The sequence below is a fragment of the Parambassis ranga genome, chromosome 17 (genome assembly GCF_900634625.1).
Source record: "Parambassis ranga chromosome 17, fParRan2.1, whole genome shotgun sequence".
NCBI classification, from domain to species: Eukaryota; Metazoa; Chordata; class Actinopteri; family Ambassidae; genus Parambassis; species Parambassis ranga.
The window spans coordinates 177,579-196,911 of record NC_041037.1 but is presented as its reverse complement, the minus strand read 5'-3'; the positions used below and the strand labels follow the sequence as shown (position 1 = coordinate 196,911).

The following is a 19,333-nucleotide window of genomic DNA, read 5'->3' as shown; positions in this document are numbered from 1 at the left end:
ACCAAGTGTCACCTACTGTTTTTGACATCACCACACTAAACCACAGACACCCACAGATCTGCTGGCAGACATTTTTTTCCTGCACATTAAAGTCTTGTGAGATTTCCAAACAAGAAGGAGAGTCGCTGTGACAAGTTGCTAAGCCAGTGTTAGCATTTAGCTCAGTGTACTTCTCAGCTGCACACAGCTGCAAAAAAGTAACTGAGATCACTCCTCTGAACCCCCAAACCTGCAGCTCGCTTTGAATTAAAAATCATCAAAAACACCTGTTATCACTGATGGTACCATAGCACACAGCGAAAAACACGCACAGCCCACATAAAAGTAAACATATGAACCAGCTACATTCTAGTTGTACCTAAAAATCAATCAAAACCTAAGCAAAAGGAAAAAGATCACTGAAAAATTCAGCATGCGAGCAAACAGGATTGTGTAATTCTGCCATGATTGACCAGCAGTCACACGAATTCAGCGATACTTCACTCCTCGACATGGCTGTGGCTCGTGACGCAGTGAGGTGCTGTAGCTGTTGAAAGCTACGCTGTAGAGCCGGTGGACGGTCGTAGGTCTTGAGTGTGATTTAGGTGGTTATGAGGGCTCAATAAAGAAGGCGTTATCACTCACATTTTTCTCTCTCTGTGATTTTCTCCTCTAAATTGCAGCCATCTTTTAGCCTGAAGCCAGCCCACACTGACATTTGGATTTCAGCAGACGGGTGGTGATGGCGATGATGTCACCGAGGTCATTTCTGTGAACTCTCCCTAAAACATTTGCCAAATTAGGCCGACCTCCACAGGGCGCTCAACAATAAATCCTGCTGTTCCAGATCCAAACGAGCTATTACTGTAGCATATCTTCACATTTCTAACCTGACCTGCCGCCGGGCAAATATTAAAACAAATTTCCTCACAAATAGAATTAAAAGCTGCACACAGCTCCGCTTTTTCATCAGCTTGAAGGGGAAACAAACGGAGGGCGGCAATTGAAATTCACGACAGAGCACATATTAAAGCCAGAACAAAATGTTATGAGGGGGAGAAAAAAAGAAAGGATGCATAATTACATTCACTTTGCTTTGCATGTGAATACACCGGTGTGGAGACGGAGAGCGAGCCAGCTTTGTTGACACACTAGGCAGATGAAGGATATGCAAATAGCCAGCCTTGACTCCGCCATAGTCCTCCGAACTCACCAACAGCTTTTACAATTAGTCTTCACTCTGTCAGAGCATAACTCACCGCTCCATTTATGCCGCGTGTTGTGTAACCACAGATCTTGACCTCACACACCGCCGTCTAAACGAGGGGCTGATTTCATCCGTGGGCGTCGAACCCTCTGCGCTCACGTCTTTCCAATACGTAAAAATGACGGCACGCCGGGGCTTCTTCAGCCTAATCATAAAGAAAGCCTTTCTGTTTCACTCTTAGTAGCGTAATGACTATGTTCCCTTTCAGGGATCAATAAGTCTCCTCTCATCTTCAGAGCTGCATCACCGCTGTCTCTAAACATCTGCTCTGTTTGCTGTTTTTATGCTAAACATAAGTCAATGTGAGTACGAGACGTTGATCATTGGGATAACTCAGAAAAGACTTGTTCCCACCGTGGTCTCTGCTGCTCTTAAACAGACACAAGATGGAGACAGGCCTTCAGCCTCCATGAGTGACAAGCAGCAGTGCCTCACAGCGGATCAGGCTCTTCATACAGCTTCAGAATAATAATCAGAATCATAAAACCAGTGTCTGCTCTGTGAAGGGTCCTCGGTGTTCTCTGGAGATGTTGTCCTTAACCACGTGGTTGCTGTGGTGCAGGGTATTAGCAGCAGATTAATGACACTAAAGTGTGTTTGTATGCATCCAACAGGTGTGTGTGTGTTCAATTTCTTTGATTAAAGAAGCGTCAGTGGGCAAGCTGCATAATCTAAACCTTGGCGGCGACAGGGCCGCTGTGTGGCAGCGTGTTTCTAACACAGCTGCTCATTTAGCACGTGGACGTACACTGTAACAAACACACAGTGAAGCGGTGCAGCAGCTGACTGGTCCTCTTCCAGGACCCAGACAAAGACGTATGAACACCTTGTCTGCGATAGCCAAGTGGGCTGCCATGTCTTAATGCTGCTGTCAGCGCCGGCTCCCCTCAGTGAGAAATAGAAGCTGAAGTGGCTGAATTGGTTTGTCAGCGCCGCCTGTTCTCCTCCACGTCTGAATACACTCCTGCTGCAGCGCCTGGCGGAGACGTCGCTTTCCTTCCCGTTTGGGTTCCTCGAACTCCTCTCGGCTGTCATCTGTCGCTCGTTGTGACATGACTAAACGGGCCTTTGGTGGTGGAGGTGGGACATGGTGGGCCGGGTGGTGCAGGCCACAGAGAGCAGAGCAGCAGCTGCGTGTGATTAAACCGAGGTTTGCTCTTAGAAGACACGTTATTAACTAACTTTTACTTCCAGGAAACACAACTTCTCTGTTTTTAGAGCTGTCGCTAAATGAATCCTCTGAGCTGCACTCGGTCAGGATTGTAAGTCGTAATTGAAGTGTGCCCCTTCCTAAAAATACACAAGTGACTCCTTGCTGATGCATGGAGAGAAGAAGACCACCACCAGAAGGCTGCAGCTTGTCTCCGGGCCTGTTTGTGGAGAGGATTCTGGGTGAAAAGCCAGCATGATGGCCAGGAGTCCTTTTAGTTTTAGTGATGATGTTGTCCTTCAGGGCCGTGCTGACAGAATGATTCTCTCTCAGAGAAGGACGGCACAGTTTAAGTGTCTCTGGGATTTGTTGACAGTGATGTGAAATAAGACAGGAAGGGGTCACAGTGGTGAAGAGAAGCACTCTATGTCCCTACGCTCAGCTGTGGTCATAGAGTTTGGGTGATGGCAGAGAGATTGAGGTTCAGTTCAATTCAAAAGAAGCAGCTATTGATGTGGTTCTGATGGACCTTGTTAAGACACACCTCCTTTAAAAGGCTGTACCCGGCTGGAGGAAGGAGCTGGGTATTTGTGGCAGTACTGTGCCATGCTGGGGTACATCAGCCATGTTAGCCACCATAGCATTTGTCAAGAAACCACCCACTGAAAGGTCTTTCTAAACTCTATTAATGCTGCCGCATGTTGCTTTTAGAGTCAGTCAATCCTCCTGCAATGCAGCACAACAGAACAAAAACTTTATTATATTTCCCCATCACCTCGCCTCACTTCATTTAAAGGTGATGTCATGCTGCTGGCTGAAAAATGCCAGATACCACATCTCCATGAAAAGGTCCGTTTTAGGAGTGATAAGGAGGAAGCTTTGTTCGTCCATGAGCTCTGGACTCTGGAGGTAAATAGCACCTGGTTTCCCTCCTCTCACAGAGAGAACGTGTTGATTTGATTCAGTCAGTGCTTCTGCTGGTGTCTGCTCTGAGCTGCATCTGCACTCATTTCCACAAAATGCTTTAAAGGATTAATTAAAGGGTAAACAGCAGGCGACTCCGGGACCAGCCTCAGTGAAACAACTACAGACTCTGCCTAAAGTGCCTTTGGTAATTGGTGAGGCAAAACCTATTCCAGTTTCCTCTGCAGCTAATTGACAAGCACACAGAGACACACACACACACACAGACACACACACACACACACACACACAGACACACACGCACAGACACACACACACACACACACACGCACATTTAATTCCTGCTACACAATCAGAGCAGAAAGCAAACAAACAAACATGAAAGTGCTCAACATGTTTTTGGTTGGGAGGGAATCAGAAAACTCCGCCGCTACACGGCGACCCGTCTGCTTCCCCCGGAGTGAATTGCATCGCGGCCAGCGAGCTTGACTACATCACAGGCGGCGAGCTCTTCCTAATTAGCCGACAAGTCTTTGGACCTCCCCACCGCCGCGGCACTGCGGCCTCTCCGAAATGCAGCCAAGAGCTATCCGGACCGTCCACTCCCTCTCTCTCCTGCAGACTACAAATGAGTCCAAGTCGGATGAGAGCACTGCTTGAGAACAGGCGAGCCGAGGTGCCTCATTTGTACCCCGGCGAGCCTTCTCTCCAAAACCCAAATTGGATCCATTTTTAAGGAGATGGGCCAGGTGTCGTGATCAGACCGACTGGCGACTCTTCTTTCAGCCTGACAGGCAGCGCAGCGTGAAAATAAGCTGTAATGTGACAAAATGGGAGCGAAGCAGCGACGGACTGCAGACTGAGCTGAAGGGAAATGATCTACACTCAGATTAGGCTCTTTTTTCAACAATATTCCATCTTCCATTGTGGCTCAGAAACATTCGGACTGCAGGAAAAACTGGGCCTGGAGGAAGTAACATGGACCAAATCTCATTTCTACAAAGGGGCCCCTTTATTTTCCCTCCACAACACACGGAGGCGCTTCATTTGTCACCGGTGCCGCCCCCGTCCTGAATTTTGCTTTATGTTAACTCAATGTATCTGAGGCGCCTGGAGGGGAACGCAGCGAGTGCCGGGGATTCAGAAATGCTTCATTTTTCACTGTTGACAAAAGGGAAAGGCCCGGGCTGGCTCCACGAGTCCTGGACCCACAGAATAGATGCTTTCGCAGCACCGAGGGGTCCTTATTTCAACCACTAACCCAGAACCCCCCCCAGCCTCCACACCTCTCACTCGCCCTCCCGGGTACATTTCAGAAGCTGAATGATGAGAAGAAAACAACAGCCATCCTTCAAACAGCACAGGCATGGAGAGCGGAGCGGGGCTGTCACCGCAGTGACACCGAACAGAGATGTAAGCACATTAGTTCATCACCAGAGCCACGATCTGCGGCAAATTAAAATACATCGCTCCCAAACTTCACTGCGTGTCCTGCAGAGCGAGATGCTGCAGCAACAGGAAAACATCCAGCAGGAACGACTGAAGCTCAGCGTGGACACAAGCAGAGGAGGTCCATTACAGCGAACAGCGGCTAGCATTCCTCCCTGAGATGGGCCAAAAATAAAACACAACAAATGAAGCAATGTTTCTAACATGGACAGACTTCATCAACTGTTACTGGCTGCATACAACACCAACTGCTGCTGACTGAATCCCTCTAACTGGACTGGCTGACTTACAGCTTTCAAAATAAGAGAATACTAATGCTGTCACCACTACTGTAGAAAAACAAAGGAACTTACAGAAAGACACAGATGTAAAGAAATAAACAAAAACAATAAAATTCATGATCAAACACGAGCTTACGTCACATAATTTGAATTATTTTTGAAACGTTTTGGAGGTGAACATATTTCTGTCTGAACAGATTCTTCTGTCATTTCCTCAAACGTGTCTTAATTAGATGCAGTTTCACTCCCACTTCCATTAATTTCATTTCTGATATCAGATTTTCAGCCTTCAATCTGTTCCGTGTTGATCGCTTCGCCTGCTACTGCCTGCAGTAATCCAGCAGTGTGTGTGTGTGTGTGTGTGTGTCAGCTGGGGTGGTGGGTGGGGGGGGTTGAAAGGGTGTGTGGAGGTGAGGGGGCTGTATGAAAACAATACCATCTGTAATTACATTCAAAAGCAGGGGGCTGAATCCAGGGCCACCTGGGGACGAGACCATTAAGGGAGAAAGTGGAGAGAGGGGTGACAGACAGATGGGGGAGACAAAAATGAGAGGTGAGAGAGTGAGAGACACAGATAAAGAGCGGGTGAGAGAAAAAAAAGAGGCCAGGAAGAATGAAAAAAAAAAAAGTGAGAGGAGTGAGAGAAGCCATGTGACACGCGATGAGCAAATCAAAAGACCAGCGGAACCGGAGTTAACCCAGCAACAGATCCAGGAAGCCAGAGGAGGCTCAGTCAGGCATGGAGGATTCTAATGATCTGAAATACCTGAACATACAGAACCAGAGTGGAAATCTGCTCACCTGACTTCTGTCCAGGAAGTCATTTCCTACTTTTTATGCCCATAAATAAAACAATGTTGAATGGATTTTTTAAAGAGTTTTTTTTAACGTAGCTGTGCGCCCTCTTGTGGCCGTATGAATAAGTGCACACAACATAACAATGGAAACCAAGACAAATCGAGTACAAGCGACTAGTATAAGAGTCAGTGAAAACTTCTCCGTGCAGGCTGTCTGCTCCACAGCCTCATGTCTGTTTATGTAAAAACACCTGCTGGAAATATGACAAAACCAAGAGCTCCGTGAAGCTTTTCAGCTGACACTTTGTCCACATTTTGTCCCGTTTTTATAAAAAACATTGACTTCCTGCCCCCTGTTATTTTCTGTGGGTAGTCTGTGTTAGAAGGTGGTGTGGGTATGATGGTGGTGCTGCCAGCACAGCCGGTGTCAGGGTTGTGCGACACCGATGCTCTAAACACCGCCAGCTGTTTGTTTTTCTTACTCGTCGTGAAGTTTCCTTTTCACTCGTGGTTGGGCCTTTTACACACAGGGTGAGGTGTTAACTACAGATCATGGTTCGTCCACACAAATTCATACATTACACACATTTTACAAGCAACTCACTGAAGGTGCCTTTTTGTGGCTTTTGGTTCCGATCTCATAAACACAGAAAAACACACAAACAGAGATGCTGCCGGAAAGTATACACAAATGATCGAACTCCCTTATGTTTTCCTGGTGGGGACGGGCACAGACTAAGACCTGAATTTAAATGATGTCACCTCATTGGTGCTCGGTCGAACTCGAGCGTCCTCCAGTTACAGCCGGTGTTCAACACAACAGCTTGTAATGTGTTGTCGTGCTGAACGCCGCTCACTGCTTTAATTGATGACATTTTAGCTCGTCGCCGCCGCTCCGTTTGATTCATTCACATTTTAAAAGGCAGGTATTAAACACCTCTGGTTGTTTACATAAACAATTCATTAGGCTGATATGACACCAGGGACCCCGGCAGGAAACACATCCCCACCGCCCACAACAATTAATGACCTGGTACCAGCCGACGCTTCGCTGCAGCGAGGCAGGAAACTCCAATAACAAGCATTCATTAGCAGATCGCCACGCTCACATTACAAACCCACAGAAACAGCCCATTCCATTTTTCACTGTTTGACATTCACCAGCGTACAGCCGGCCTTCCACTGGAGTGACTGAGGAGTGCTTTTTTTTCCAGAGAGGGAATACTCATAAAAACCAATACTCCCAAAGTGGAGCTGACCTTTGAGAAACTGAGTCTTGACTCATAAAACCCAATTCTGCACAAATGGAACTGACCTCCAGCATGTGGGAGAAAAAAATAAAATAAAATTCTGTTCCGGCTCCAAAAAGCCACAGCAAAGTGAATTTGTGCAACTTGCGCCTCCAGTCTGTGATTCTCCTGCAGCACCTCCTCCACCTCCTCCCTCCTCCCTCACTGTTACTTTCTATTCTTATTTTTTTATGTCTAAGCCATTTACTTTATTCTATTGCTATTCTTGTGTTACCTGTGTAAACTGCTCACATGCCTTGAAACAAAGTTCAGTTCTGATTAATGATAAATAAACATAATAATAATTCACAAACGCTCCTTCTGTGGCTGAAAATTCATTCAGCTCATTTCATGCACTATTTGTCTGTGACTTTTATTTTGAAGGTCCTTATTGAGACATAAAACATGTCTCCATTGTCCAGATGATAACACCACTGCTCTTTTCTGAGGGTCATCCAGGACCAGATCTTGTCAGGAGGTTGTGTCCAGCCTGCCATCACAACAGAATGGCTCACTCCAAGCTCCGGTTCTTGCCTTAAGCTGAGGGGTATCTTGGGGTCTTGTTCATGTGTGGGGGAGGAATGGAGTGGGAGGTCAACAGGTAGATCGGCGTACGCAACAATACAGGCTCTGCTCCGGTCTATTGTGGTGACCAGTGGTGACCAGCCAGTCTTCATTCCTCCCCTCGTCTGTGGCCACAGGGCAGTGACCAAAACACTGAGACCCTGAATACAAGGAATGAGCTTCCTCCAGAGGGGGGCTGGACTCCCCTGTTGAGAAGTGGTGAGAGAGTAGAGTCGCTGCTCTTCTGTGTTGAGAGGAGCCGGCTGAGGTGGATCAGACCATCTGGTTAGGATGTCCAGCCGAGATGGGTACCTCAGGACAGAACCAGGACACGGTGGAGGGACTACATCTCTCAAGTGGCCTGGACTCTTAATGTCCCCTCTTCTCTTCTGTCCTTCTTCTATAATAATCTTCCTGCCAACGTCCCTGTGCTGCCCCCCCTTTCTCCTGTCCATCGATTCGCTCCTCATCCTCTCCCTGGCCTTCTCTCCGCCCTCCTCCTCTCTTTCCTTCCCTCTCCCTGTTCCTTGTTGCTCACTTCTCACCTCCCCTCCCTTATCCTCCCCTCCCTCCCCCTCTGGAGTGTTTATAGGGCTGATAAGTGGCAGATGACGATCGCTTGACGAGGTCGGAGATAAGGCTGCCGAAGCCGCGGCCGTCATCTATCAACCCTCCCGCAGCCGAGCCGGGCTGCACCCAGCAGAGAAGGTAACAGCTCTCATTCTTCAGACGGAGAGGGGGAACTCCCTGACAGCGGCCGACACGCTGCACAGCTAATGTAAATAATGCTTAGTGTTTGATTTAGTGTCAGACGGGCGGTGTGTGCACCAGTGTGATTCAGGTCAGCTCAGACAATGAGAGCCTGGAACTCACTGAAATAAAAGAGGAAAGTCAGATGAGTGGATCAGTGGACTCATCATCACACTGAGAAGGAAGCAAGATGTGAAACAGAAGAAGAAGGAGCAGCAGGAGAAGAAGGGGCTCCACTTAACGCTCCTGACAGAGACATGACATGGAAAGCCAACACTTAACTCCCTCCTCCACCTCCTTCTCCCCGTGCCCTCCCCACCTCGCCCTCCCCCTCTGATGGATGACCTTTACAGTACATATGACTCATCTTCTGGCCTGACAGGGTAAGAGAAGGCTGAGAGGGAGCGGTGGTGCTGTCCAGGTACCCTCCTCTCTCTCCTGTTTGACCACCAGTATATTTTACTGCCACACCTCTGAAATAATGTGTGTGTTCAAACTCATCTCCATGAAGACTTTCTGTGTGTTTCAGGATTGTGATCTGCTGAGCTGCATTCAGATCACCCACAGTGCTTCTATGGGCTTTTATGTGGCCACCAGATCAGAGAGGAAGACGCACGCCGTCCTGGAGTGACAGCTGGAGGACGGATCACCTCTCCAAACCTTAACATCAGAGCCAAGACACAGCGTCTGGCATCTTCAGATGACTTGTGTGAATCATGCAGAGGCTGATTAGTCTGGCTTTTGTTGTGCGATGGCGCGACTAACAAGGATCCAAACAACCACAGGTTTTTAAAAAACCCGTTTCACCCACCCCTGGTTGTTATAAACGCTTACACACATGCCTTCAGTGTGTGTGTTTATGTGTGTTTCTCTTCCACAAGCAGCCTGTTGGCGTCTCGCTTCATCCAAGGCCAGGCGGCCCGGTGGTCAGGCAGTGGCGAGGCGGAGGCGTAGGGGGCGGGGAATAAACAGGCTGAAATTCCACTTAGAGGAAATATCCTCCATCATCACTGGAGGGAGGGCGAGCAGTCCGAACACTGGAGGAGAAAACCTTGAGCGTTGGATTGTTTCTCTCTGATCACTTCTGTACAACAATGTATTTCTAAGAACGCAGATGCTCAAGGTTGCTCATCTTGTTTATGCCGTGGATTCTTTGACTGGAAGCCGCGACAGAACAGCTGCTGCTGTTGTGTAGGAAATATGCAGCAAAACTGGCACAGGCAGCTGGAACAAGAGAACAGGCAGCGGTGCTGGTGTTCCACCGGAAATGAACAATTTACCAGATCTGAAATATCAGAAAGCAGAAAAAACCAAGCAACAAACTGAGCAAAGCAGTGCCGAACAACATGGAAAAACATTAGCTTAAAATGACGACACCATCATCATACACTAAAGCATGTGCACAAAACATCCTGCACTCCTCACCGCAGCCAGGAAGCCATGACAAAGATTCAGCAATTATTAGACTGATCTGTGGGTTTTCTACAGTGAGAAGAAACCAGCACTCTTCAGTGAGTGATATTTAATAAAAACATGTTAAAAATGCATCATAAATCTGTCTCCATTCATCATGGTTTGTCACAGAAGGCGGTAATTATATCACTGGTTATGTCCAAAATCCTTTTATCAACCACTCAGCCTCAGCTGAAGCTTCAGACCTTCTTCTCTCTGACCCGGTGAGGACAGATCACCAGTAAAATGAGTCAGAATGACTTTCCTGACCCGTACAAACACGCCACCAGCCTGCGGCCCACATTTCTGCCCATCAGACAAATGGCCGAGGTGGACAGCAACGGAGCGCACACACACACATCTGCACTATCAGCACGGCCTCTGATGGGTGAATCCATGATAACGTCCACACTGAGACGTTATCCTCGGCAAACAAGCCGCCTGTCCTGCGGCTCGTAATTACAGCCCAGGCGGGGACAGAATCTGGTAAAGTGAAGATTTGGAGAAGCGACAGCAGCTTAGCAGGTGAAAGCTGTACTACTAATAATAACAGCATTAACTGTATAAATACTCCTGTTGAGGACGGATGGCTCGTTGGAGAAACGCCAGGTGACTTTGAGCAGGAAGAGGTGGATCAGGGTGCACCGTGTAAATAAAGGCTGGCCTTATAGAACAGCCTGCCAACGCCTGGGCTTTTTGCCACACTAGCGATGTGAGCGGTGGGTAAACTGGCATAAAGCTTCCAGCGCCCACACAGAAGCTGCATCTGTGGGACAGATTCACAGGATGAGGCAGAGATATCCCTCGCTCCCTGGAGCCTACAGTATCTTTTACTTGCAGGGCTGAGCAGTTCCAGGCACTGAGCGTCAACAGCAGGTAGGAGGAGGATGATGGAGTTCACCATCATTAAGGCCTTTTTTGTGCTGAAGGAAGACAGAGAAGCAGGCCGAGGCTGTCAGGAGTTTACAACACACACAGACGGCCTCATGCGGCAGCAGACAGCTGATCTGTGGTCCATCAAGGATCCACCTGCAGCTCCACAAGAGGACGAAGCACAAAACTACAGGAGACAAAGATGAAGTGCAGGTCCCAGAAAAGTGCTTCACGGTCACAAACACACACCACATTCTCCACCTGTACTTTCATACCTGCTGCTTTGAGTGCATAAGTGCAAGTGCGGTGACCTCTGGGTGCCCAGATGCTGAAATGATGGACACTTATCACCTTAAACGGTGGCCATCTTGGTTACATGTCTGTACACTGCTGTACACAGTGCACTAAATGTAAGTGTACTCACACCGCGAGACAAGCAAGACCGGATCAGTGCTTCTTCTAATGATCCCAGAAAGTATCAGAATGGCTACGTCTACACACTGTGCCAGAACAGACAGGAGCAGGAGGAGGACAAGACTGAGGCGGAGGAGGATGCGGGAGATGGGCGACAAGAGGCGCTCTACTTATTTGAGTCGCATCCATCAGATCACGCTCTTCATTCAGCACGCACACACACACACAGACACAGACACACACACACACACACACACAGACACACAGACACACACAGAGACACACACACAGAGACACACAGACACACACACAGACACACACACAGAGACACACAGAGACACACAGACACACACAGACACACACACAGACACACACACAGAGACACACAGACACACAGACACACAGACACAGACACACGCACACACACAGACACACACAGACACACGCACACACACAGACACACACACAGACGCACGCACACACACACACACACAGACACACACACAGACACATACAGACACACACACAGACACACACAGACAGACACACACACACACACAGACACACACACACACAGACTGTAGGTTGTAAGGAAACCCTTTGCGTACTTTGTCACACCTTGTGGTCAGATGCGAGCGAAGTCATTCAGTGCAGACTGAATCAGATCACACACACACACACACACACACTTGTGTGTGGTTATTTCAGATGAATTATCTGAGCTTGTGTTCGTCCTCTGCTGCTTCTCTTCTGAGCCAGCTGCCGTCTGATTCCAGAGAAGCTTCTGGTTTCAATCTGCCCTTCGGCGAGCGAGTCCTCTTATGTGATCTGACACTGAACTGTGTGTGTCTGTGTGGTCTGTTTGTCTCTCTCTCTCACACACACACACACAGACACAAAGAGAGATAAAACTACACACAGCCAAACAAACATAACACACGGTGCTTTGCACACACTGATGCACAGATGTGGCCTCAGAGTTCAGACTGATGAACAACACACACTAAGAATCAGAAGTGGCTCATATTTACATACATTCTGTCGGCCATTGTAGAATCCACAGAACAGCCCACTTTAATCTGCTCATCAGAAAAACCTCTTTAGTGCACAGACTTTTATTTTGAAAGCATTTCTTCTACTGTCTGTGCTGGCTTTTGTGTTAAGGTTTGATGCATTGTTACCTTAGCTGTTGTCCTAATTAACTGACCACCACCAACCATGGGTAACTAAGGGGGTCTGGTCCTAGGGTCACAAACACAGCCTGCACTTTATGTTAAACCATGAAGGATCCACCTGTGGCTTCAGTACTGAGGGAAAGGAGGAAGCATCAGAAGGAGCCTTGGAATGGGACATGGAAGGATGCAGCGCCTGAACCCAGACGCGCCTTCCTCTGTCATTCCTGGACAGGTTTGCTCTCGTAGTATGATTTTGTGAATGAGCAGAAAAAAGCACAGCTGTTCTTCATCTGGATACACACTCGTACACTTTGATAAGCACCTGATCCTGCAGTGTCTGCACAGACCTGAAATTTGAATGTAATAGTTGGATCTGTCTATTTTATTTCCTTAAGCTGCTTAAAAACATTGTTTGTATTATTCTGATGACTGTTACAGCTTCATGTGATATGAAATATAAAATATGTTTCGCTGGTATTCATCTCATTTTTATTCAGAGGGCTCCGAACAGCTTATTGATTTCTTCATCAAGCTGTGTGTGTGTGATGCTGTGTGTGTGTGTGCAGATCAGGTTTGAAAGTCGGATGCAGACCTGAAGCCCAAGGTGACCTCATTACCGACATTTGTTCTGCTTGTCACTGCAAATCACACACTGTGTCCGTCAAGATCCGGCGATTGCCGCCAAGCTGCAGTGGTTGCCGCCGGTTACCCACCCATCCCCCCACCCCTCGCGGCAGCCGAGCGTGGAGCTGATGCCTCCTGATCCGTGACCCCGGAGAAAATCAGCAATATCACATCCGCATTGAGACGAGCTCCGGGAAAGTCTCAGTCAGAGGAACCACAAACGTGACCCGGCGGTGTGACCTCATTTAACGCGTCTGATCTGAGGGAAGTTTATGTAGGCAGTTCCACCCTGACCGCCTCACCTCAGAAAACGTCTGCTGGGCAGGATATCGATGTGACCCTAGCAGCAACCTGCAGATAGTTTGCGATTGTATCAGTGGTGTCATCACAGGTGTCAGCATTACTCTGTGTGAATTCATCCCTCACTCAGGTCACACAGTTCAACTTTATTCATACACTACTTTACACCAGAGGAACATGGAGGAAAACATTTCTCTGCACTGAGAATATGGTGAGTGCATCACGCTGCCTCCTAGGAAGCACAAATAAATCCTCATTTGCAACGAATAAAAACAAAACAACTAGAAAAAAATCGAGCCACGAGGCACCGCCCTCACAAACACAGACCTGATCCTGAGCTCATCATCATGGAGTCAGACCGAGAGCACCTTAAAAACTTCAAATAGTTCATAATGAATCTGCTTAATCAGCTGTTTTTGCACCATCACTCAACTGGTGGGCTAGAGAGCCGAGGCAGCAACTAGTCTTCACTCAGACCAAGAAGAGAGGAAGAGTTAGATAACACTGTTCTTCACATTTATTACCTGCACCTATACATGTCTATTCGTGTATATTCGTAACAGTGAAGAGGGACAAAAACTTGATGGTCAGGAAGAATATAAAACACTCACACCACAGCAGAGGTGAGCCCGTGTGTGTGGCTGATGGAGGCGGCCGGTGATGGCAGCAGCCAGTTAACCGGTGAACATATCTGTCTTGGCAGAGCCATTATGCAGGACTTGGTCTGATGCCAGCCGGCAGCGGAGAGAGAGGGAGTGTGTCATTGTGTGTGTGTGTGTGTGTTGGGCAGCTCTCTCTCTCAGCAGCTGGTAGTCAGCGATGCGATGGCCTGGCCACGCGTCTGGAGGAATGTGGCTTCAGTGGCAGATCCAAGTATCTGTCTCTCTCTTTCTCACACACACACTTTCCTCCAGCTGCTGTATATATTGTTTGCATTTTAAATGTGTCTGGATAAAGCAGGGATTTAATTGTCAAAGTTATACTGTAGCTGCTGTTTCTAGCTTTGTAGCATGAACAGATATAAAGACGCTGCTGACACCACTTCACCACCCCACAGCGCCGCACCCTGCTTCTCTGACCCGTCCACCTGGCTACACGACTGATCGAGGGAACCGTCACAGCGTGCGGTCATCCAGGATCCAACCCTGAACCGCCTGGGACAGTCAATCTGTCTGCCACCATCTACCATATGCGAACCAATCAGATCACTCCTGACATCTGAAACAGGCCCAGAGCTGCCAGTATCTCCTCTTACCATTTGACACCTGTCCTCCATCACCTTTTAATACTGTATTAAGATCCCTGTCAACCACAGGAAGTCCAGGCTGGTGTGCAGGGTCCAATCAGGGTCAGGCAATTACTCAATAACTCAATATCTCCTATAAGCCAACAAAGCACGTTGTGCACACGTCTTTTAGTCTTATTTTGCTGCTGTTGTTCTGTGTATACTGTGCGTCGACGTCGTCCTTGAGTATCTTAAAAGGCCTTTAAGTGAAGCGTATTGTTGTTGTGACAGAGCTTCATCCTCTGCCCATTACTGACCGTGACTCTTCATTTCCACCATCTCGTTTATTCAGGAGAGCCTCTAACGTCATCTCTAACCTTCAAGGAGTAAATAGTTCACCTTATAAAATCTTTTCTACAAAGAAATTTGCCTCCTCTTCCTCGGTGAAGGCTACCTGAAGGCTGCTCCAGGCAGGAAAGCGATAATATGTGGCAGCTCACCTGAGAAAAAGCTGGACACACATTAGCATTTCAAACAGGCTGCAAAACACATGAGTCAAGACCCGAACTTCTGCGACAGATTTTAAAAGAAAGCGATTAAACCGGCGGACGCGCTGACTCACCCTCCTACATGTCCATCATCAATCCTTCACTTGGTTAAAAAAATCTGGAGAAGTGCTCGCAATCAAACAAGCAATACACCTCACAAGTGCAACATGACTCATACTCAACAAAATATCTGCAGCCAACTGCAAAACGCTCGCAAACATGCCGATGCACCGCAGCCGCTTCTGTTCTGTTCCTGTGGAGCCATTTCCCCACTGAAGTTAGAGGGTCACTGTAGGTCCCTGCTTCCACTGCTTCCACAGCGGAAGCCAGTTACATCCCTGCAGAACTTCGAGGTTCCAGTTCTTTCTAAGTTCTGGGCTGCTCAGTTTCTCTCTGTTCCTCTCTCGCCTGCTGATCTCACGTCTTGTTTCATGTCTTTTAATTAACACCAAACTACAGAGACCTGCAGCCCACTGAGTGTCCATCAGTCCAACCCACACTGAGTCTGACCAGAGCTGTTAATACAACTGTCCTGAAAACAGCTGCACTCCGTGATGGAAGGAGAAGAAGACGTCACCCTTCATGACTGGAAGTTACATTTTGATTTTGTTTTTTTTATGTAAATGTTTTTAATCTTAGTTATGTCGCAGATCACATGCTTTGGCGAAATCAGAATCAGAAACACTTTATTAATCCCAGGGGAAAAATTCCAGTCTCATTAAACCAAAGAGCTTTAATGGGACTGGAAGCCAGAAATGGTTAATGAGCTCACACTTTCTGACAAACCAAGTGATTAGAACAGCTTTCTATGACAATTCTCCTCACTATATGTCTTTATTTTACAGCTGATAAAAAACTGAATGAAGATCTAAGACTCTTAATTTGTAGTAATTTGAGGAGCAGGTGTGTAGAAGGAACCTTTCTCTTGTGTGATCTGGGTTTTATTACCTTTCCTCTGAGACCTATTAGCCTCTCTCTCTCTCACAACAGAGATGACGGTCAATAATGTCCAATTCTGAGGGGTGGGAATGTCAAGACATTACATGACTACAAAAGGGTGCAGATCCCCAATCACCTTAGAAATTGGACCACTGCATGTTTTCCTTTGGCGAGTATGATCTCAGAAAATCTCAGAAAAATATGCAATTTTCCCATTGTGGGACTAATAAAGGTTTCTTAATCTTAAAAGAATTATTTTGTGAGGCTAATAATGTAAACATGGAAAAAACTGCACATATTGAGTGATGGACGATCTGTCCTGAGATAAACAAGATGACGGATGTGCGCTAGAATGTTTAAGAAAGCTATGACAGGAAATAGAACCAACACCACATGCCGCCACCGCTCTGAAGGCTGCAGTCTGTGGGTTCTAAGGAGTCTCCTATTCACTATCAACTCATATAAATCATGTCCTAATTATGCAGCATGTTGCAGGTAACTCATTTAACTGGTGCAATATGAGCCAATCAGGGTTTGATCCCAGCCTGACAGCATCCAGAGATCCATCGTGTCGGAACAATCTATACAAAATGAGCTGAATCTCAGGCAAAGCCATGATTCTATTCAATATTCACGCCCAGAAACAAGGCGGCGGCCTATTAAAGCTGGCTTCAAACGAAGCCGCTTATCTTTTTAATTAGGCCGCAGGTTGAGAGCGGGCGATATTGCACTGTGAGCTGATGTATACGTAATGCGGAACAGTATTGATTGTGGGGAGAGGACGGCGAGGGGGCCCATTCACGGTTTGAGCTCCCTGAACTGCTCAATACCGGTGCTAATAAATAATATCAAAGGCAAAACCTGGCTAAAGGTGGATGAGATGAAATCTCTTTATAATGCAAAAACCCGGAGAGGAAGAGGAGGGGGAGCGAAGGAGAGGAGAGGGATGGCAGATATTTCTTTTTGCAGGCAGCCAGGGCGACAGGATATTGCAGCTGAAGAAACAAATAACACGTCTTTCATCAATAGCAGATTAAAACAGCCTGAAAAAAACACATTCTAATTATATTCTGTGGAGGGTCTGTTTTTTTTCTGACTGTTTTGACACAGCTAATATGCTTTTCTGTGAATCCCCACCACACACACACACCCTCCACTTCAGCAGGTTATCTGGGTCTAATAGGCAATATAAGAAGCTATTTACACTTCAAGGTGCTAATGCAACACTTTCCTCAATCTTATTACCGTCGCAGTGATTTTCTCACCTGTGTGTTGACAAGTCGAATTAGACAAAGTGTTTGGACAGCAACATCACCGGCATCAAACAGCCCCCCCCCCGCCCCGTCCCACACAAACTACAGTTTCAAGGCAAGTTAGCACCCTGACCTCTGACGGCCTATTACACTGTTGACTTTACTGCATGTCAGAAATGGAATTTAGCAGATGCAAATCAGTGGAGCGCCGGCTTCCACTTTGAATAATCATCCATTTTGTGATAAAGTACATTCAAGTGTCACCGTGCACATGTATGTGGACACCCAGACACCATATGCAGCCGCCATGTTTCTGGTTCCCTGTCCAGCACGTGAAGCATTTGTAACACTGTGATGAAGGGTGATTTTGGGATTTGCGAGTCCGAAATGGTCTAAAAAGTTTGGCTAAAATTGAACAGTGTGACAAGTGTCTGCAAAGTGGCAGCCTTCCATCAACATTGCAGCACATCCAGCCCCACACGCTCAGGACAGAAGACGCTGTTGACTGTTTGACTGAGGAGGGCGGGTTGATGTTGGACCGTTACCGTTTCACTTTACTTTCAGCTTTACCAACGAGCTGACACAACCTGTCGACAGTCATGAAGCTTAATTGTACCTCAACAATGGTCTTTGAACTGTAGAGGTTTGGGGACATTATGTCCACCTCCCTAGTTGTGTTTAAAACTACTGCAGATAAAAACTGGCATGGCTTCAGTGACACAAAGACTCAGATGTCCTCGTGTAAAATAAATAAATGAAATCTCACATTTGATCAATAATACATCCCTTTGATATGTGACATGGTTATGCTTATGCTGAATGGCCAAAATAGAACATATGAACATATTGCCCGTGAAGGTTAGGCCAGAGGTCAGAGGTTAGGTAAAGGTCCTGGTTTGCATTAAAATGTACATGTCTATAACATTATACAAAGAAAACCCATTGACTGCCGCCATTTTTGCCTACCAGGGAGACGGGTCGCTATCAAGGATACGTTCCCTGAGAAGTACACACACACACACGTTCCTGTTTCAAGTATGGACCTCATGTTCCATTTCTGGATGAGGACGGGCTGACGAAGAATCTCTGCTCCTTTAAAGCAATAAATGCACTTGTTCACATGACTTGTAGCTACAAAAAGTCCGATCAGATCCAAACACATCTAAGAGTTCATGTGGTTTACCTCACACCCACTCCAACCACTGAGGAAACATTTTTCATAAAGACATCAGAAGCCCATGAAAGAGTTAATTTGAGCTTTTTGTTGTGGTGTTTGTTGCTTCAAACCACCGACACCTCGTATCACATTTGACCCGAGGTGCTCTTGATGTTCCTCTCTTTATCTTCAGTTGATACATAATTCATCCCTTCCCATCGCTCTGACAAGTACCAACCTTCTCAGTTTCCCTGATAGATCTGTACTTGGCCTTTTCCAGCGGAGGGAAATACTCTGCACATTAACATGAAACGAGCTCACTAATGTGCAGCCAGGTTCATTCCTCAGACTCTCTGGGCGTCTACAGCACACGGGTGTCTGGAAATATAGCGAGAGCCGCCTGGTTGACTTTAAGTTTGATTAATATTCATCAAAGGTCTCAAAACTGATATTTCTTCTCTTATTATTCAGACGTTCACAGTCCTCAGCTTCTTCTTCCTGGTTACAAGCCACTCTTTGATCACATGACCACGCCGTCAACCGACCAGAAAACCTCACTAACCTCTCCACCATGACAGCTGAGTAAAAAAATAAAAAGAAATCCCGTCAGCAGCTGCAGCTTGAAGTCTCCAGAATGCAAATTGAAAATTAAGGGGCACTTCCTTAATCTGCTGTTCTAATCCAGCAAGAGAGAGGTAAAAAGAAAAGAAAAATCCGTAGGAAGGGCTACATTAATTATACACAAAAAGAAAAACTACAGAAGAGGACCTGGTCTTTGAAGATACTGAGCACTAAATGTCACCCGCAGCCTTTGAAGCTCTCAAACCGCCTTTGTCTCTGGTTTCTCCTAGACATGAAACACGGTGCAGCCGGCAGACGGTGAGGGACATTTCTACACGGGGGCGCACACAGGAGTAAAAATAG

The 19,333-nt window shown here is 47.0% G+C and overlaps 1 protein-coding gene across 1 annotated transcript in view; it reads right to left on the bottom strand.

Annotated features, from left to right (window-relative positions):
• The window catches only part of LOC114450269 (receptor-type tyrosine-protein phosphatase N2-like), a 130,945-nt gene that overhangs the window by 62,603 nt on the left and 49,009 nt on the right, over positions 1 to 19,333 (bottom strand). The window lies entirely within an intron of this gene.